This window comes from Macaca thibetana, chromosome 10 (assembly GCF_024542745.1).
Source record: "Macaca thibetana thibetana isolate TM-01 chromosome 10, ASM2454274v1, whole genome shotgun sequence".
NCBI classification, from domain to species: Eukaryota; Metazoa; Chordata; class Mammalia; order Primates; family Cercopithecidae; genus Macaca; species Macaca thibetana.
Genome location: NC_065587.1, coordinates 41,348,569 through 41,370,559, shown reverse-complemented (window position 1 = coordinate 41,370,559; position 21,991 = coordinate 41,348,569). Strand labels below are relative to the sequence as shown.

The window sequence follows — 21,991 nt, the reverse complement described above, 5'->3', positions numbered from 1 at the left end:
GGAAGACAGTCCTAGATGCAGTTGGGAAATGAGGTGATTCTTCTCTGTGTGATTCCCAAGTCTCCTGCACTCTGGCTGGCATAAGTGTGTGTGTGTGTGTGTGTGTGTGTATGAGAATGTTCACTGGTGGAATTCTCTGAAGTAGCTTCTGCCACTACTACCACCATTCAAAGCATACTCTACAGCAAAAGAAGGAAATATTTAAAGAGCGTGAGAGACAGTGAAAATATCCAGCCCAAGACCAGGTATGGAGAAAGCCCCCAGGAAACATTAGCAAAGTGAAGAGGGAATGTACAGATGGGAGAAGTATGTATGGCTGGGAATAGACCCCCCCAGCTTAGTCCCTGCATGTGAACCAGTAACTGTGTCTGGGTGACCTTGGGCTGGACCCTTGATACCCTTGAGCCTCAATTTCTCATTAGCAAGATGGCAGAAATCTCGGCTGCCCTCCCTCACCTCCTGTGATTGTTGTGAAGCTGCAACAAGACCATGTCTGTGACCATTTGGAAACTCTACAAACATAACAGACATTAGTGTTAAAAATGATCACTCAAACCCATTCTGAAAGGTTGAAGGATACGTGAAAAGTGGACCTTGGGGCCTTCTCAATTATGGCTTCAGAAATAGTTAAGGTAAAGTCAGGCGGCAAGTGATCAATGCTTCTCGATGCTTCTTTCCCAAGGAGGCACTCAGAGTTTTGCAGCTGCCTGACATGTTTCTTAACAAGTTACCTCCAACTGAAGAAACATCAGTAGTTGTCAAGGCCACAGTTTGTCTAGCTGATTTATACAAATTGGTGAAACAATATCTCCAGCCTATTCTTTGATCTTGGTTTGAAGCAAGTCATCTTAAACACTCATGGGAGCTGGAAGGAGATCCTTCATATAAATGTGTCCACAAATCTTTCTTGGTTGCTCAGGGTGAGGCCTCTGCTAGTTGCTTCAAAGGCCTCATCCATCACGACAGGGAGAATAAAAACCCAAGTTATGCTTTATTAACCTTGTTGATTGCCACCCTTGACCCAAATCAACCCATATCCAACTGTGGCAGGAATTTCTAACTCAACTTTTGCTGTAGTAGAACTGCACTTCCTCCGCCACAATCCTCTCTGCACCCTCCCTCCCTGGCCGCGGCGCCTCTCTTTAATCAAGAAGAGCAGCAGGGAAGGAAGGAAGATCTCACTGCTGGAGACCAAGTGCTGTGGTCATTAAGGGGGCCAGTTCTGAAGCCTGACTGCCTGGATTTGAATCCCGGGTCCAGCATATACTGACCTTGGGCAAGCTCTAGAAACCTGCCCCTGCCTCACAGTCCCCATTTATAAATTTATATGGTGCATTGGTAGGGGTTATACCAGATAAACAGAACCAGGAATTTATATATATGTATATATTTAAGGAATTGGATGTGGGACTGTGGATTCTGGCTTAGTAAGTCTGAAATCTGCAGGGCAGGCTGACAGGCTGGAGGCCTGCAGGCAGGAGCTGAAGCTGTGGACTAGACCAGGGGCAAAATTTCATTTTCTTCAGTGAACCTCAGTTTTGCTATTGAGGTCTTTCCACTGACTGGATGAGGTCCCCAGATTATTCAGGACAATCTTTACTTAAAGTCCCCTGACTGTAGACATTAACCCCTGGTAACTATCTGTCAGAGCAGCACCTGCATTAGTGCTCGGTGGAATAACTAGGTACTAGAGCCTAGCCAAGTTGACACATTAAACTGACCAGCACAGATAGTGTAGAATTGATGTGAAGAGTACGAGGTACTACATGTAAAGTTTGCAGGCTGGAACCCAGAACACAGTGTGGCCTCAATATATATGAGCTGTTCTTATTGCTGTGAGGATGCAGAGAGAAGACTCACAAATGGCCCCATATATAGTAAGTGCTCAGTAAACATTAGCAATTATTATGTCTTCAAAATTTCACTCAATATGCATCATTAATGTCAGGGCTGTGATGGTGGTGAGGACAATGACTGCGGCCTATGTTAGCAAGTCATCTCATGTACACTCACACACACACTCTCTCTCACACACACTTGCATACTCACACCCATACACATACACACACTCATACACTTACACTCACACACACACACGGTTGATGACAAGTGGTGACTTCATAGGGTGAGGACTTATGAAGGATCTAGAGTCTGAGGGCTTGGGGAGTGGAGGTTTGCAGGATGAGCGAGTTTCCTGGGGGAGGGGTGGTGGCTGGAGGGCCGGGCTATGGAAGCCCACAGCAGCTAGGACAAGCACAAGCCTCAGTCCCTGGGCAGGGTCCTAGTGTGGTAGGGTGGGTCCCAGCCAAACCCTGCATATCAGGTCCTGACTATGGATACTTAATTGCTTTGATTTGATTTGATTTATTTTTAATTTTATTTTTTTGAGATGGAGTCTCACTCTGTCACCCAGGCTGGAGTACAATGGCATGATCTCGGCTTACTGCAACCTCCACCTCCTGGATTCAAGTGATTCTCCTGCCTCAGCCTCCTGAGTAGCTGGGATTGCAGGCACCCACCACCATGCCTGGCTAATTTTTGTATTTTTAGTAGAGATGGGGTTTCACCATGTTGGCCAGGCTGGTCTCGAACTCCTGACTTCAGGTGATCTGCCCTCTTCGGCCTTCCAAAGTGCTGGGATTATAGGCATGAGCCACTGTGCCTGGCCCTGCTTTGATTTTATATTGGCATTTTTTTTCCTCTCTTAGTCTGAAAATAATTTTAAAAATTGCTTATCAGCCATATCTACCTATCAATCTATTTAAAAATAACATACCAACATTATTGCTAACAATATGATTATTCCTAAAAACAGCTCCAGATTTCTTTGCAGTTCTTGTCTCACTAGGGGTGTGCGTCCCTATTTTAAAATCACCTGAAATGATTCTTCTCTGATTGGTGAAATCAGGAGGTGGCTAACCTTTACTTAAAGGCCAGATCACCTAGGTAAAAAATGAGATATCCTTTGAAACAACAAGGACAAGGTTGTTCAGCATGCATAAACCTGAGTGTTGTGATTGGTTCGTCTGGTCTGGTCAGGATACACATGCACTCCACATCCCCCTTGCCATCTTGGGTCCAGGCCAACCTTGCCTCTCACCTGACAACTGTCACAGCTTCCAAAATGGTCTCCCTGCTCCCACTCTACCCTGTGCCCTATCCTCATCCTTTTGTACTTGGCAGCTAGAGTGATTTCTTTTCCAAACTAAACTGTAATATCACACTGAAAAAGGGTTCAAAGAATTGTCACGAAGTCATGGATGGAATGGGAGGCCATTACCTAAGTGCAATGAGTCAGAAGCAGAAAGCCAAGTCACTGCATGTTCTCACTTCTAAGTGGGGGCTAAACAGTGGGTACACATGGGCATACAGAGTAGGGCAATAGACACTAGAGACTCCAGCAGGTGGGAGGGTGGGTGTATTAGTCTGTTCTCACTCAGCTAATAAAGAAATACCAAAGACTGGGTAATTTATAAAGAAAAAGAGGTTTAATAGACTCACAGTTCCACTTGGCTGGGGAGGCCTCATAATCATGGCAGAAGGCAAAGGAGGAGCAAAGGCAGGTCTTACATGGCAGCAGGCAAGAGGGCATGTGCAAGGGAACTGCCCTTTGTAGAACCATCAGATTGAGTGAGACTTACTCACTGTCACAAGAAAGGGAAAAATCCACCACCATGATTCAGTTGCCTCCCACTTGGTCCCTCCCATGACACATGCAGATCATGTGAGCTACAATTCAAGATGAGATTTGGGTCAGTGGGAGAGGGTTGAGTGTTGATAAGTTACCTATGGGGTACAAAGTTCACTCTTTGGGTGATTCGGGTACACTGAAAGCCCAGACTTCACTGCCATGCAGTATATGGAGGTAACGACTGCACTTTTATCCCCTAAAGCTATAAAAATTTTTAAAATAAAATAAAAATGGTCATATAGCACACTTCTGTGGAACCTCAACCCAGATCAAGAAGTTGCTTCCTTGTCCCATCTCAGAAACTGTGCCTCCCTCACCCCCAGCAAGAGAACCACTGTTTTGACATCTCACATTATTATCTCATTTTACCTGCATTTGAATTGTCTTTAAATGGAGTAACTCAGATTTTATTCTGTTGCATCTTGCTCCTTTTGCATAACTTTTTAAAGTGAGACACAACCATGTAGTTGTGTGTGGGTATAGCTCTGTTGTTATTTTTGTTGTACAATATTCTATTTATGAATATGCTATAATTTATTTATCTATTTTGCTGTTGATGGATATTTGAGTTGTTTCCTTTTTGGTGGCTACTACAAACAGCACATGTATGAACATTCTTGTCCATGTATACACCACTGTTGGACAGAAGCAGATTTTCTGTGTTATGGGGTCTGTGTAGGTTCAGTTTCTATAGATACTACCAGTTTTCCAAAGCAGTGGTCCTAGTCCACATTCCCAGCTCAGTGTATGAGAATTCTTGCTGTTCTATGACCTTGGATTATGTGCCATTGTCTGGGGGTCTTGTGTTTGTTTTATTTTTGTTTCTTTAGTTTTTCCATTCTCTGGGTGTGTAGAGTATTTTACTGTGCTTTTAATTTGGATTTATCTGATGGTTAATTAGGTTGAGCCTCTTTTCATGTGCTTATTATTTGGACATCTTTTTGTGGGTGTGTAGAGTATTTTACTGTGCTTTTAATTTGGATTTATCTGATGGCTAATTAGGTTGAGCCTCTTTTCATGTGCTTGTTATTTGGACATCTTTTTGTGAGTGTGTAGAGTATTTTACTGTGCTTTTAATTTGGATTTATCTGATGGCTAATTAGGTTGAGCCTCTTTTCATGTGCTTATTATTTGGACATCTTTTTGTGAAATGTGCCTGTTCAAGTCTTTTGCCCATTTTTATATTGGGTGTTTGTATTTTCTCTTGACTGGTAATAGTTCCTTACAGGTCTGGATATGACTCCTCTGTCATTTGTATGTGATTTAGTTATGAAAGAGAATCTGTTCAGGAAGTTGATCCTTTCACTCTCCTAGCATCCCTGTCTTCATAGGTCAGCATCCTTGAGAGTTCCTGGTACTCAGGCCTTTGAGTTCTCTGGCCTGTCTTTGAGCCACCCCATTCTGTGGCTTCTCCTTCAGCTATACTAGAGCCTCTAGAGTGCCCTTCTCCTTGTCCTGGAATCTGACACAGGGCAGTGTGACTCAGAGCTAAGGGCACAGACTCTGGAGCCAGACTGCCTGGTCTCACTGCTCATGTGCCAAATGGTGCTGACAATAATAATAATCCCCTCTCAAGAGTTGTGAGGAGTTAATATGAAGTCCTTAGAAGAGTGCTGAGCACACGGCAAGGGGGGGTGGGTGTGAATATTTTTTTATCATCATTTATGTTCATTGAGATTCTGTTTTTGGAAATGTCCTTTCCTTTCATCCCCTATGACTCTAATCACCCTTGGCTAATTCCTACCTACCCTGTAAGTCTCAGCTCCAAAATCACGTCTTCAGGGAAGCCCTCTGTATCAGTCAGCACAAGCTTAGTTGACTTGCAGTAATGAACAACCTCAAACTTCCAGTGGCTTTAAACCATCAGAACATATTTTCCACCCCTGCCACATGTCCCCTGTCGGGTGGCTAGGGGATCTGCCACCATGATACTTTTGCATCTTTGCTCCAGAACCTCGTCCATGGACCAGCCACTGCCTGGACTGTCAATAGGCAGTGGTAGAGGGAAAAAAAGTCTCTGGCAGGTTTCACACAGGGGATTAATGCTCACCAGGAATGACTCTTATGTCTCTCTCACTCTCACCAAAACTAGTCACAGGCCACATTGACCACAGGGGCCAGGAAGTTCAGTCCCACCTTGTACTCGGAAGAAGAGAGAACTGAGATATTTGGAGGGTTGCACCAATGACTAATGACACCTTCCCTGAACCCCAAACTGGGTTAGGCCATGCTATTGTGTGCTTTGTCTATTTTACCTTTCTAACACACATCAGTGTGCAGTCATATGTTTGTGTGACTATTTGATTATTGTCTGCGTCTCCCACTAGACTGAATTTCACAAAGGCAGGGCCCTATTGGAACTGTTGACTGCTCTATCCCTGTTTCTGTTACTTGCCCCCTGCAGACATTTGAGAAGTTTGGTGTCTATAGCAGTCAGTCACTGGAGAATAGATGCTGGTCTCTCTATCCAGCCATTTCTAGATGCCTTTTCTTCTTTTAATTATTCATTGCAGAAATTTATGTATCCATCTCCCAGCTTCCACAGTTATCAACATGCCAATCTTGTTTCATCAAATTCCCATATTTCATTGCAGAAATGTTTGAGTCTATGAAAAATAGAATTGTATAGTAAACTCTCATGTACCCATCTCCCAGCTTAAACAGTTATCAACATGCCAATCTTGTTTCATTGAACTCCCATATTCTCTCCCCACCACTGTTTTAAAGTAAACACATTCTATCATTTCATTTGCAAGTCATTCACTATAATGTAATACCATTACTGTGCCTCAAAAGCGAACAGTCATTTTTAAATATCATATAACACCCAGTAAATGTTGCAATTCCATTGATGGCCTCATAAATACTTTGTTCAAATTAAGATCCAAAGATCCACACATTGCATTTGGTTGATTTGGTTTTGGAAATCTTTAGTGAATCTCCATTCCCTTTTTTATTTTCTTATTTTTCTGTTGGAAACCATATCACCCATCCTGTAGCCCTTGCCATAATCTCGATTTTGCCGATGGCATGGTGTCTTTTGATATGTTTCTCTGTCCCCTGTGTGTCCTGCAAACCTGTAGCTAGCTCTCAGTAAGATCTAGAAGTTTGATGATGTTCATATTTGACTTTTTTTGGCAACAATTCATCAGAGTTGTCATTGTATACTTGTACTGCCTCATTCCATGTGATGTCTGTTTGTCTGTTAAGTTTCATCAGAGGTTTTGGGTTTTGCCAGCCTGATCCACCATGGTACCCACCTTCATCCATGGTACCCACCCGCACCCCCCAATTCCCAGTGACCCCACTCCTGTTTACTTTGTTCCATTGTCTTATGAGAAAAATCACATCCTAAAATGTTCTCTCCTTGCATAGAAAACCCATCCAGACGAGGCTCAAGTCATAAAAGAGCATGAGACATGGATCTCCATTTGTTATGAGGTTAGTGGGCATCAGCTTTATCAACAGCCCCCATCTTTAATCAAGAAGAAATTACCCACTGGTGGGACATTATGGTTTTCTTTTATAACCAGCTTGTTTTTTAAAAAATTAATTTCAGTTCAATTTTTTTTTTTTTTAAATTTTAAGTTTCGGGATCCATGTGCAGGATGTGCAGGTTTGTTACATGGGTAAATGTGTGCCATAGTGATTTGCTGCACCTGTCAACCCCTCACCTAGGTATTAAACCCCACATGCATTAGTTGTTTATTGTGATGCTTTCCCCCACCATCCCCCGACACAGGCCCCAGTGTGTCTTGTACCCCTCCCTGCGTCCATGTGTTCTCATTGTTCAGCTCCCATTTACAAGTGAGAACATCCGGCATTTGGTTTTCTGTTCCTGTGTTCGTTTGCTGAGGATAATGGCTCAGTTCAACTTTTAAGCAAGGAAAGAGAAGGATAATTGTGCAGTGTTTCCTGAAAAGTTATGGAAGAAAGCAAAGGGTCATTTTTCAGAACTCCGCTCCCACCATTAAGAATCATCCGTCGTGGCTTTTCCTTGCACCTGGCAGCCGAGCTGTGAGCCCTGGAATTGGCCAATAGGGCTTTGCTTCCAAAGATGTTTTTCAGTTCCTCCTGTTTACAAGGAGGGTGTTTGGAACTGGAAAAAAGCTGGAGGTTCGCATCAGGGGAAATTCTCAGTGCAGCTCCCACGTTCTCATGCCTGCTGGGAATCCGGGCCCTCCCCACCCTCACCCTCCCCTCTGCAGCCCTCTCCTCTCTTCTCCATCCTTATTTCCATTAGAATCAGTGGTTATGGGGTGCTCTCAGGCCTGAGCACTGATGAAGGGATTTTTCAAGCTGTAATTTATCACGTGGATGAAGGTTTGATCCCTTCTTTCGGGCCCGAAACATTGGGGTCCTAATTTCCACTCCAGGGCCAGTTCCCTGTGGAGCAGGGCAAACCTTGCCTAACCTTTTTATGTTAGTTTCATCTCCTGCAAAATAGAGTTAATATCTACCCTGCTCCCAGGAACAGAGGAATTAGTCATTGTTGTTTTCAGAGTGCTAATCTCATACCTTTGCCAACACAAGGCAATTCCACCAACAGCCCCCAAAGTATGTCTGATCGCATAGTGACTGAATGTGTTGATCATCACTACTTCCATTGTGAAACTCCAAACTAATACTTTTAAGGTTGCCACTTTATTCATAAATCCAAGAAGTTATCACAGCCGCTGCAGTGAGTGGGGTTCAGAGCTGAGGGCCACTTGGAAAAAACCACCACCCACTGCAGCCCCAGCCTCCATCCAAGGCTAGGCAGGCTATCATGAAGGAAACGAGAAGGTCATGACAGGCTACGGCTTCGTCCCTTTCCATTTGGGGCTATGATTAATCTTTTCTGATGTTCTTTTATTTGAAAGAATAATCTAAACTGGCCCCAGACAGAACCAACTCTCCTTAAAAGGGAAATCTACATGAAAGGACGGGACATTGCTCACACAGAGAGAAAAGACGGGGAACCCATCGTTGGAGGTTTGAGGCTCCTGAGGACGGCACTAAGGTGCCTCGTCTTTAATTTATGGGTATAACGGGAGAGCTCTTTCTTTTTGAAGCTGGTGATTCACAACCTCATTTGAGGTCTGATTCCATCAAAAATGCATCCAGCTCCAAGGGCTGCTGAAAATAGTAGGTTTTCTGTAACCCAAAAGACCCCACACAGTTTCTTCTCCATCCTGGAGACCTGGGTGTACTGTCAGGGCCCCCAACTTCAGTTCTCTGGCCCTCCTGAGTCGTAAGTAGTCCCCAGGAAAGACCCTTCAAGAGGCAGGCTGCTTGGGTCTGGATGGTTCTCTAAGTCAGGGTTTCTCAACTGATGTGTGACTGACATTTGGGGACGGATCTTTGGGACTGAGTCACTGGGGTGGTGCGGACTGACCTGTGCATCATAGGAGGTTTAACAGCCTTCCTGCTCCCACCCACTGAGCAGTCCCTTCTCCGGTTGAGACAACCGAAAATGTCTCCAGGCATTGCCAAATGCTTCTGGATGAGGGGGCGCAAAATCACCCTGGTGACAATTCATGGAACTGTTGCTCCCACAGCCCTTTCCAGGGTGCCTTCATGTCCACAGGGAAACTTCAAAGTGCCAGGGCCTTTGGCTGAGTGGGCGAGCCCTTGGGAAGGCAGAGCGTGGAGCTGTCCTGACACGGGAGTATTTTTTTCCCTTGTGCACACGTCCGCCTGGCGATCGTGCTGCGAGTCATTGTGGCTGCCTCCCAGGTGCCCCTTCGAATTGTGCCCACAAACCAGGTGGTTAATCAGCTCTCCAGCGCTGCTTGGAAGCGTCCCTGCCTAAGCGAGCATGTAATTACCAGCTCGCACCCTCAGCCGTGGACACGCAGGAGAGCAGCGGCAGAAATGGGTGGCTCATTGCAGGAGAGGGGAGCGGGGGACTCTGGCCTTTGAAGCGTGACATGAATGCCAAAGATGTTTGTGTCCGTCCCCTTTGAAGACTGGACATGTTCTGCTGGCCTTTACCAGAGCACAGCCGCTGGATCGCTGCAGATGACTAGGGCTACCTGAGCTACCTGTGTGAGGGAACGGGCCCCCAGCCACGGGGGGCACCTGAAGGGTGCCCTAAGCCTGCACACACCTTGAGCCTCCTGTTAGGTCCAGGGGGGTCTTTCATTTGGCAGCCTTGCTCCCCATCATATCAAACGAATTAAAATACCCCCACACTAACTATAATTCATTTGCAGTAAAAATATTTGGAAGGAGTTTAATGATTTTGCTTCTTAAATTATCTGGCGGCAGGTAATTCATCAAAGTTGCAATTGCCTGTGATTTACCCCACAACCAATAGGCATCCTTAGGCATTCTTGCAGCCGTTTTCTCCAACGTAATGCAGTTTTTATGACGACTACATCATCAGTACTGCACCCAGCAAGCAGTGAGGAGGCTGCACTGCTGTAGTCGGCAGGCATTTAATGAAGCATTTATTAATTTTGATTTTGTGGCTTTCTTGTTGAATTTTGGAGCCGATAATTTTCTTCCACACTGCACACACTTGCATGGACTCCAGAAAGGTTCATGCCTAAGGCTCTTAGGGGTTTGTGGGGGGTGCTCTTTTCTCTTGGCAGTATATCTAAAGTGAGAAGAAGATTCCAGAGGGAGCCGAGCAGTCGCTTTGCCGGGGAGGATTTGCTTAGCTGCTGGAGTCACTCCCAGTTTCCTCTTTCTTGGTTTTTATGGCTGTAAAAATTAAGTCCAAACATCTGGAGATCCACATGTGTGATTTGCAAACATCAAACACGGCATTCATTCCTTATTTCTTGATTAATTTATTGGCTGTCGGCTTTCTGATCAGTCTACCAGCTGGGCATTTTACTTTTCTCTTACTGCGAACGAAGCGTAATTGCTAGGACGCAAACCGGTTGGGAAAACAATGAGAAATTAGGCATAATTGGGCGGCATTTCCTGATGAGCTATAATGCCAAGCTTAACATGGGAGCCAGTGTTTTGTTTTCTTTTTTACAAAAAGGGACTTCACAATTATTCCTAGCATGGGAGTTTTCCTCCCTATTGCTTTCCAATGCCAGGGACTGAGAAGGGGGGTGATTTCCTTCCTCCCAACCAGAGGTAGTGAATCTCTAAGATGCTTATGGTAATATTTAAAGACATAAAAAGGACAGGACAATTAGAAATGTGCACAAGTAGCTTTAAGGCTGACATTATTGATGCCTTTGTGATCAATAGCACTATTTTTATTTGGATTGCTGGGTAAGAACAAGCCTTAGGAAGCTACGGTCACAAAATTTAGAGAGCCCTGCAGAGGGCCTGTAAAACCCTGTTGTAACTCTCATGTCAGGCCGGGAATAACGGCTGATTTAAAGGCTTTGGCTGATGCAGTGAGGCGGGGTTTCCATCAGTGTATGCCCAGGAGAGGGGATTACATCTGCCCGGCGTCCAGACCCCAGGTGGAGCAAAACCATTTATAACACAATTTGGCTGCAGTTGAATTTTCATCTTGGGATCCACCGACTGCTTTAAGGGCGAGCTCGAGAAGCCGCCATTTGTTTTTAATAGCTTTACCCGGAGACTAAAGAAATCCCTCCCCCGACAGTCGCTCTGTTCGGGGCTGTGTTTGTGGAAGGGAATTGAAAGAGAAAATTTGATAAATAGGAGCCATGGACTGTCATGCTTTCTGGATGAATTCTTTGGACATTGGCTTTCTGATAATCATCGCAGCTAATATTTACTGGGTGCTAATGACACGTGGGGATGCTGCTAAGCACATTTCACATCATGTTTATTTTCTTAATTATTTATTTTATTTTATTATTATTTTTGAGACAGAGTCTCACTCTGTTGACCAGGCTGGAATGCAGTGGTGCAATCTCCACTCACTGCAGCCTCTGCCTTTGTAAGGGCTCAAGCAATCTTCCCACCTCAGCCTCCTGGGTAGCTGGGACCACAGGCACATGCCACCACGCCTGGCTAAATTTTTTTGTATTTTTTGTAGTTTTGTAGAGATGGGGTCTCCCCATGTTGCCCAGGCTGGTCCAACTCCTGGGCTCAAGCAAGCCACCCACCTTCGCCTTCCAAAGGGCTGGGATTATAGGCCTCAGCTACCATGCCCAGCCACATTGTGTTCATTTAAAAAAAGAAAAACAAAAAAAACCCAACTCACAACAACCTGTGAGAGACTCTCAGGCCCATCTTCTGGGCCTGCACTGGCCAGTGTGGTCACCATTCACTACTGCACTTGAAATGTGGCCTGTCCATACAGAGACAAGTTGTAAATGTCAAACACTCACCAGATTTCAGACTTAAGGTGAAAAAGAAAAGTGTCAACTACTCAATTAATAACTTTTATATTGATTACCTGCTGGGATTTGGGTTATATAAAATGTATAATGAAAATTGTATTCTTTTGATTTAGTATCCATTTGTTTTTACTTTTTGAAAATGTGTCAAGGAAATAAAAAATTATGGATGTGATTCACATTATACCTCTGTTATAAGGCACTGATCTAGAAGAAGAAAAGAAGCACAGACCTGTAATCCCAGCACTTTGGGAGGCCAAAATGGGTGAATCACCTGAGGTTAGGAGTTTGAGACTAGCCTGGACAACATGATGAAACCCCATCTCTACTAAAAATGCAAAAATTAGCAGGCGTGGTGGCATGCTACTTAGGAGGCTGAGTCAGGACAATTGATTGAACCTGGGAGGCTCAGGTTGCAGTGAGCCGGGATCACACCACTGCACTCCAGCCTGGGTGACAGAGCGGACTCAGTTTAAAAAAAAAAAAAAGAAATAAATAAAGAAAGAAAAGAGGGCCAGAGACGTAAAGGAACTTGCCCAAGGCCGCCCAGTATGCAAGTGTCTGGGCCTTTTAGATGCTAACAGCATGACCCCAAAATGGGCACTTGTGCACGAGTCAGTTTCTCAGTCGGCTTTTGGTCGTCAGCCCTACATCACTGCAGATCTTGGTTGAATTTTTAGCTCCTCTGGTCTCAGTTTTCCCAGCTCGGTCACCAGAGGCCGGAGCTGAATGATCTTTGTGGCTTTTCTGCAGACAATGACGTTCTCAATTTTGTACTCTTTGGCACGGAGTGGTGTAATGTGGAGAGGGGAACATCAGTCTCTCTCTTAATGCTTATTTAATTATATTTAATTAGGAATCTTGTTGCAATTGGTCTCCTGGGGCCATCTGCTGTGGAGATTTTTGAAAAATCCAAATTTTATTTCTTGCCATCGATCCATGTGGTTAATGGGTCTGAGGAGGAATGATGTCATCTGTCCTTCTAACTTAGCACAAGAGGCAAGAGGAGAAATTGAGCAAAATTGGGCTGAGCGCCCGAGAAGGCCACCCTTTGGAGAGCCAGGGCGGGCCTGGCTCATTCCTTCAGGTTCTCATCTGTAGTGCCCACTGTGTGCCCCAGCTTGCTCTGTCCTGTGCCAGGGTTTTGGGGACAGCTGGGTTCTGACATCATCTGTGCCCTTGTTGACATGGTACCCTAAAATTGATGCTGGCCCTAATGTTAAAATGGTGGCCTGCGTGTGATCAGTACCAATCTGTGATGTCCAGGGTTCTTGAGTCAGCCGCCTATTCCCTGGGTTACCTTCAAGATGACCTGAGTGGACTCACTGCCTATTCTTTTCCCTCTGGGTGGAATAGGATTCTTATAGGAGTAAGTTGATGAGAGAAGGAGGCTCTCCTTCATTGCTGCCATCGGGGACCTTGGTGGAAAACTGGGGCAGGATTCAAAGCAAGGTTGACGTGACCTGTGCTTCCCCAGAAAGGAGCCCTTGGAGGCCTGGCTAGGGCCAGCTCTCCAGCCCCGGCAGCTGCCCCCCACCCACCCCCACCGGGCATTTAATCAGTGTAGCTGATTAGTTGAAAGACACCACAGGCTGGGAGCCTGCGACCCTGGCTGGCATCCTGGGCTGTCATTTATGGCTGGGTGATTTGAGGCCAGTCTCCCGACCCCGCTGAGCCTCGGATCCCTCATTTGCAAAATGAGACTCATCATATCTGCCCTCCTCCCTCCCCAAGTTGTTGAGAGGTTCCAACAATGTAGAGAGGCTGATATGAAATGTGGGTAAACAGGAGAGTGGTATTTAAATGCACGCTATTACCATAATTGCCTTGTATTGTGTGTGTGTATCTTATCTCCCCAATTAGATGCGAGATCCTTGGTGACAGCCACCATGTCCCCCCCTTTTGATATTCCCCACGCAGCCGGGATGATGCTGAACATATGGCTGCTGCTCAATAAATATGTACTGAATTGTACTGAATTTCATTTTGGTTCCAAATCACCCTAAAAATTTGATCAGGTGCAGCCCAAAGGAGCAGGCTGAATGAGGGAGGCTCCCCAGCCTGGCTCTGTGGCCGTTGTGGGAAAATGTCTGTGGAATGAATGAATAGATGAATGAATGAATGCCTTGTGGTGTTTGCTTTACCCTTCCTGTTCCCAGCTTTGAAACTGGCTGTGAAATCTGCCTCCTGTGCTCAAAATGACTTCTCCCTCTCCTCCTTCGGGATACGCTTTCTGCATCCTGCCTCGCTGTAGCTCAGATTTCTATTAAGTAGTCAAACATAATATAAAATTGCCAACAAAAAGATCATTTCTGGATTAATTAATCTCCCCCTTTACATAGGGAAAGACATAAAAGGGAGCACAAGATAAGAAAAGAAAATGAAATTAATCTTATACTTTCTATGGCTGCCTGTTAATTTCAAGCTTTCCTGCATCCGGGTCCCTGTGTTCCTGCTCGGTTTCTGGATTGCTTGGTACTTAAATGAAACATCTTATTAATCATTTCCCGGGAATGCTGTGCAGCCAAAAGGGGGAAAAAAGGCACTCAGGAGCCACAATAAGTTTATTTTTATAGTAATGCACACCTTATCATCAAGTATGGCCAATGCATCAAAATGATAAGCCAAATTTGTATACAATCTCACACTACTATCGATAAATCACGTTAACAGTAAGCTTCTGGGTCAATTCTGCCCTGACACCAACCTCTCCACGGAGTAGAGATTTGAGAATAAATGTGAAGGTAACCAGGGAATAACTGTTTGAGAAGTTTCACAAAAGAAGCTGAACTCTGCTAATCAGAAAGTAGATGCATCTTTAATTCCGAAATGACCGCGCAGCAATTCAGCAGTCCCGAGGACAGGCAGAGTTTGTCAGCCCCGAGGTGGAATGGATGGCTTCCTATCTCTCTCCTGCCAAGGCTGTGTTCTCACATCTTCCAAAATGTCCATTAACCCCAGCTGGCCCCTCACCCCACCGAGATGATGTAAATATAATGATTAACCAATCCACACTAGCGTTAAGATTTCTTGAAACTCCTCTTCACTGAAAAATGCATTAGCTCCTGGCAGTACTGTCCAGAAATTAATTCACAGACAACCGAGCATCATTACCCATGGTCTGCCCTGGCTAACTGCTCTCTCTGTTAGTGAATTTGGGGATGGAAATGAGCTATTTCTATCCACTTTATCATCCAGAGACCTTAGTACATAGTGTATCTCTGGTAACTGCTGTTATTATAACCTGTTTCTAGAATTGCTGTTACCAGTAATTCTGCAGAAACAGGGTCCCACCCAAAGCCATCAGCACAGTGCCTTTAAATCTTAAAATCAGCCTTTAATCTCTACTTTGATGTTGTTGGCAGAGGTGAGAGTTTTATTTCAGCCCAATTGCTGTGTCTTTTAATTTTTTTAGGTAGTGAGCTATCATCCCTCCAACCCCCTTCCCAAAACACTGAAGTCCAGAGGCCACTTTCTGGGAGAAGGCCATTGCAAGTGGCCCAGGTGCTGGGGCTGATTTGGTAGGAAGGGGTGTAGAGAACCGTAAGGGCTCCCTACAGGAAAACATCAGGACTAGCACAAGCCACCCTTGCAAAACTCAGAGTGATTAATGGAATTGGCATATGCCAATGAAGACTCCAGGGAGAGCTCCCTTGACCTTCTGCATATGGAGTTTAGGGTCCCCTCTGGAAGGATCCCTGTCCCAGGATGCTGCCCTCCCTAGTACCTCCTCCTCGTTCCCTTACATGTGGAGCTCCTGCCTAGCTCTTTTTTGGTGGCCCACACTACCTGGCTGAGCGTCCCCTCTCATCATTTGCAGATCAGTGTCCCCCTGGTCTCCAACTCCAGTTTTCACATCTGAGCTCCATTTCCACCCCCGGACTTCTTGTCGCCTGCTTCTCCTGCCATGCATCAGTCCCCTCACTTGTCCCCATGGACAACTCTTCTCTATGGTGTAAGCCTTTGCTCTTCTGCAGGGCCCTCTCCTTCCTTCCCCCCTTCCCCTCCTCTGGACCTGCTCAATGTACATTCCGGCTATATATATATTTGGTCTTGGGATTTGGTTTCTGTCCGATTCTTTGAGGAGCTGCCGGGTGTCCCAGGGCATGGTCTGGATCCTGCTCTTTTGAAATTCCCCTTTCCCTGCAAGGCTTGTTGCACAGTAGGTCTCTACAAATATTTATTAAATGAGTGTGCGTGTATTCAAAACCAGGAGATGGGGGAGAAAGATCAGAGGGAGGATTTGATAAACAGAAGGCTTCCAAGAAATAGCTTCCAACTCCAATCAGTTCTTTTTCATTTTATTATGGTAAGAACACTCAACGTGAGACCTACCCTCTTAACGAATTTTAAAGTGAATTGCAAATTATTCAACCAAACGATGACTGAAAAATGAAGCGCTGAAAAGACACTCAATAAACATATGCCACCTTGGAAATGTATTAATAATCATTATCGTCACCATGTGGCAGCTGTGGATTGAGCCTCTATTCTGTGCCAAACACTGTGCTGGGTGCTCTGTGCCTGTTTCCATGTTTACCCCTGCCCCGATCCTCTGAAACAGGTCTGCCCTCACCCTCAGTGGAGATGAAGCCATGGAGTCTCCGAAAGCCATACCCGCCATCACCCAGCCAGGGGCTGCCTGAGCCCAGCAAGAGTCCACCCTGGGGGATGCTGAGTCCCTGCCTCTCACCACCACGCATGCTGCCTTTGGGCTTCTAAAAAGGTTGAATGATACAAAGATCCTGGGGAGGACCCATTATGAAAAGAGCATGTTCTTTGTTTTGGCCCCAATACAGAGCACCATCAGCCCATCAATGTCTCCCATTCAATCTCCAGCATGATCAGTAATATTTGTTAGCGGGAGAGGGGCTGGTGTGTGGGCTGCAGCCAGGCGGCAAAGAAGCAGAAGCTTTACTTCTAAGAGAAGCTAATGGGACCAGTTTAGGGGGGCACAAGCCCCTGACCTTGGTTGGATAAGCCCCTAGCACTAATCAACATTACCGGGGAAGTCTGTGTGCGCTAACAAAGCATAAATATTTGGTCTCTATTGAAGGTCTCCAGGGCCATGGCACACAGCAGCCTTAAACATGCATAGTCTACCTGCCTGTTAGGAAAGAGAAAACACACAGAAAAACAGCCCTTTGAATCCATTCTTTCCCATAGAAACAGAAACGATGTCCTGATCATTATGTCTAAAAAAGCAGTAGATACGAAAATTGGATTTGGTTGAAGCTGGATTTTAGCTGCAAATGGGTGGTTTTTAATAAAGTGCCTCATAGCAACCGATCTGTGAAAAGCTGCTACTTAAAAGCAAGTTCATATGATCTCAGAAAATGGCTCATCAGACAGGGCAGTCTCTAACTGTTTATTTATAGTTGTCTGTGCCAGATCAGATAAACTGGTGCTCACGGAGGTGAGGGGGGGAGCTTCTAGAATGTACCATCCATTGGAAACTCACAGCCTCAGACTGTGGATGTGATCAGGAAACGGATCATCGACTCACACTTTTGGAAACAGGGCCTGGTGGGGTGAGAGCTATGGGGAGGTGGGCTGTGTTCTCGGGATAGAGGTTCTCCAAGTCCTCAGACCTGAGAGTTGTCTGTGAAGTCTGCAGGCTGAAGAAATGGGACTGGAGCTGGAGGACAGGCACTGGGGGCGTGAATGAGGGTAGGCAGATCGGGGCTGAGTCCTGCCTATGAGACGTTTTGCCTGTTTGACCTTGAGCTAATGCCCTTCCTTTTCTGTTTGTTTGTTTGTTTGTTTGTTTGTTTGTTTAGTTATTTGAGGCAGAGTCTCACTCTGTCTCCCAGGCTGAAGTGCAGTGGCTCAATCTCAACTCACTGCAACCTCCGCCTCCTCGATTCAAGTGATTCTCCTGCCTCAGCCTCCTGAGTAGCTGGGATTACAGGCACACACCACCACGCCTGGCTAATTTTTGTATTTTTCGTAGAGACAGGTTTTACCATGTTGGCCAGGCTAGTCTCAAACTCCTGACCTCAGCTGATCTGCCTGCCTCAGCCTCCCAGAGTGCTGGATTACAGGTGTGAGCCACCGCGCCCAGCCTATCTTTCTTTTTAAAAAGGCTTTATTGAGATATAATCTACGTTCCACACAATGCAACTATTTGAAGTGTAGAACTCAAAAGTTCTTAATGCATTCACAGAGTTGTGTAACCATCATCACTGTCCATTTTGGAACATTTTCATCACCTCAAAGAAGAAACCCCATACCCTTCAGCAATCATCCCCTCTCCCCCCATTCCCTCTAGCCCTGAGCAGTCTCTGTCTGCTTTGTCTCTACGGATTTGCCCATTCTGGACATTTCCTTTGAATGGACTCACAGGGGATGTAGCGTTTTGTGTCTGGCTTTTCTCACTTAGCGCCGTGTTTTCAAGGTCCTTCTGCATGGTGGCCTGCGTCAGGGTTTCATTCCCTTTCAGGGCAGGCCTTTCTGGTCTTCAGATTCCTCGTTGGTCACATGGGGTGAATGCTGCCACGGGCACCCTGCTGATAACCTTCCACTTGAATCCAGCTCAAGTGTTAGTGAGGGGCTGAGCTATGGAAACCCCCCCCTCAAGGGGCAACTACTTCTTTAGCTCTTTATCCCTCCCTCATTCCCCTTAAAATGGTGGTGATAATTGAATGCTACTGTGCTTCATCCACCAAAATAGAATAGTTTTCTGTCTTCCCCCACTGGGACTCCTGTTTTGTCCCATACAATGCTTGGATTTGCATTTGTCTTGATAACAGCGACATGATTCTCTCAGATTCATTGAGCTTTCAGAGGGGTGAGGCCCTGTGTTTGGGCTTTACATACAACAGCTCATATGAACCCTGTGAGGTAGAGAGTCGTGGTCCTCACTGAGCAGATGAGGAAACTGAGGCTCAGAGAGGGTCAATGAAGTACCTCATATTCTCCACAGAAGGCTCAGTTCTTCTGTAAATGCCTCTGGGGTTCAAGAAAAGTAGTGTTCCTGGACTTGAATTTTCCAATACAACTCTCTTGAGTAGGTCTAAGTGGCCCTGGAGAAGCTGTGAAACTGGTCTCCAAGCATAGCACCCTGATACCTGGACTCCTACACCCCCAGGAGTGCAGAGACATTAACAGACAAGGTCAGTGAGACAGTGTGACAATGGGGGTTGCAGAGGAGCTTGGCTGGCCCCCAGCAGGTGCCCAGGAGAGGGGGCTTGGCAGAGGTTCCCCCAGAGGTAATGCCTGAGTGGTGTCATAGCACAAAGCGAAGTCACCCTGGGGGCGGGGGAGGCCCTCTGTGCATCGTTTGATTAACTGTACTTAAAGGAGGCAGGTACAAAATGCTGTGGGAGTGCGGGGGCAGGGGTGATTAATCCTCTTATAATCTGTTGGCCACAGTTTTGCTGTTGCAGGAGGTTTTGCTGGAGAGATCGATTGAGTCTTAACAGAGTGGTGAAATGGTGCAGCGACTCTGTTGCTAACTCCAGCAGAGCCTCACCCAGAGGAAGGCTCAACCCTTACAGCCATGTGACTTGGGGGTTTCAAATTGGTGCTTCTCTTGGTGGACTGGTGAAATTTTCCCACAGAACCCATTTGTCTGATGCAGGGAGTGGAAAGGATAAGAGGAGATGGGAAGAGAACAGGAAGAAAGGGAGAGAGAGCAGGAATAAACAGCCTCTTATTTGATTCATTATTAAAAATGTGAAGGTGCCCGTTCTTCCTTACTTCCACACTCAGAGTTTCTCTCAACCCCCACCACAGTCCTGTGAGGCAGGTTCATGTCCCTCATTTTATTGGTAAAAAATTCAGGGGCCCAAGAAGTGGAGTAGCTTGCCTAGAGTTGGGCAGGGAATCAGTGCCAAAGCCAGGTCTCAAACCCAAAACTCCAAATGCTGTGCACGGTCAGAGGGAAGTAGGATCTGGTAGTGCCCTTGATGATCCAGGAACCCCTAAGATGTGGCCTGATGCAGGGGTTCTACAGATGATCTTGCCACATTGCTGGACTGGAGGACAATTTGGGCTGTGCACGTTGGGCTGTGGAAGCCCAGAGAAGGATGCCAGAATCTGCTGGGAAAGTCAGGCAAAGCTTCTTGGAAGGGGAATATTGACACTGGGTTTTAGTGGATGTGCAGGAGTCCTTGAGTTCACTAAGGGTGGAAGCTCATTCTGGGAATGGAAGCAGTATGTGCAAAGGCTCAGAGTTGTGGACTGTGTATCCAGAGAATAATCTGACTTGCAGAGTGGCTGATGGTAGGATGTGGGGCTAGTGCAGAAAGCAGAGGCAGCCGGAAGAAGCATCATGGTTCGCAGCTCCTCTACCACCCTTGTCTGTCAGACACACACAAGGTAGCCTTTTCCTGGGGCAGGATTTTACTGGAAGTTAGGGAACTGCTCGTTGCTTTAGGGTCTTTGGAAGCTAACAATGGATTCTCCAAGGAGTGAGAGCAAAGCCACAAGCAGAAAAGGATTCTGCTGTTGAAATTGTGTAACTGCCTCCCTCTGTTATTTTCTAATTAATGAAGGGGTGAGGGGAGCCCCAAGGCTTTGAAGTAGCAAGAGAGAATTCTGAAATGTCTCCAGCCGGCCCCACGAAAGGGGTCTGATTACAGAGCAGCCTTCTCCAAGTGTGACGTCACCCACTGGGCAGTGGGAATCAGTCACAGGAGTGGGAGGAGGCTTCAGTGTCTAAACCATAGAATGAAAATATCTGCAACCACAGGCCCCGAGGCCACAACCCAGCGTGGCCCTTCTCTTCCTAGGGTAATGCAGTGGACTCTGGATGGTGTCCCTGGAAGCCCGTGCTGCGTGCTGGGGCATTTCCGAGGGAAGCCTCGAGAGCAGCATTCTGCTCTAGCTGTTCATCTGGACTCTGGCAAGAGGTGTTTTCTTTCTCAGAGAGAAGCAATATTCTTTTTGGAATAAACGCTCAGATTTACCAGCTCCACGGCTGGTCAGAAGGAAGGAAAGAAGAAACATAGGTTATCACTCCAAAGACTTCATCCAGCCTCATGAATGACCTGGATGATACTATGGGTTGTAGATTTCTGAGAGGTGATGGTGGCACCACGTAAAACATAGAGCCCTGCGAATATGCCTGAAAATGCCACCCTTTGTGAGTCAGCAGTTCAGTGAATCTTTACTAAGCATGCAGCATGTGCCAGGCACTGTGTCAGGGACCGATGAGGATGGTGAACCCTGCCTGTCCACTGTGACTATGTAGTCTGCAAGGAGAAAGCAATAGATAGATGTAACAACTCCAGATTGGAATCCACTCCATGAGAGAAAGAGGGAAGCAGACAAGGGTGGTGAGAGGTACTGTGCTTTGCAGGGCGGCTGAGCTGACTCCAGAGGAGGCCCAGAGGTTGCCTTGCAGGTGCAGGGAAGGCGTGCTAGACAGAAACGGTGGCGTGTGCTGAGGCCTCTGGGGCATTACAGAAGTCTCTAGAAGGTTCATGCGTCAGGAGGGATGGAAGCAGGGGAAACATTCTGAAGGGGAGGCAGAAAGAGCTGGGAAGCCAGCTTCACTTTTTCACCAGGAATGGTCCCCAACAGGAACTGCAGTGTAGACCCTGCCCCAAGAAGGTCTATACAGCCCACCACCCCCCCACCTTCGTGGGGAGTAGGGAAGGGGCCAACAGGTAGGCTTTTCCTTCCATTTCTAAGTCTTTGCGTCTTAAGTTTTGGTATTCTGTAGTCACTGAAGAGGTTGGAGAATCTTTAGCTTGAAATGCAAGATGATTTCTTTAGGAAAAATGATCAGATTCCTCCTGACCTCTTGTTCCAAGGAGAATAGGCAGTATTTTATCATTGCGGCATTGTGTCATAGCTACAGCTAGCACCATCTGAATGCTTGCCAATGTAACAAAGGGAAGATAAAGTGGGATGACTCAGTCTTGGGTCGTGAAAGCTCAGGAAAGTGAGACAGCCACCTCCCCCTGCCAGCCTTGGTACAGGGAAGGAGGAAGATGGGCAGAATCTAGTGCCTTCTTCTTGCCCAGGCCCGATCTCCACTTAGCAGACATCCAGCTGCCCAGCCTGGGGTCTTCACCATCTCATTCAC

General features: G+C 46.2%; 1 protein-coding gene across 1 annotated transcript in view; it reads left to right on the top strand.

Moving 5' to 3' along the window:
* Positions 1–5,322: 5,322 nt before the first annotated feature.
* The window catches only part of LOC126929358 (guanine nucleotide-binding protein G(s) subunit alpha), a 366,637-nt gene continuing 349,968 nt past the window's right edge, over positions 5,323–21,991 (top strand). The window contains exon 1 of the mRNA XM_050745572.1: positions 5,323–5,326. The gene's annotated coding sequence lies outside the window, so the exon portion shown is untranslated. The remainder of the gene's footprint in view (positions 5,327–21,991) is intronic.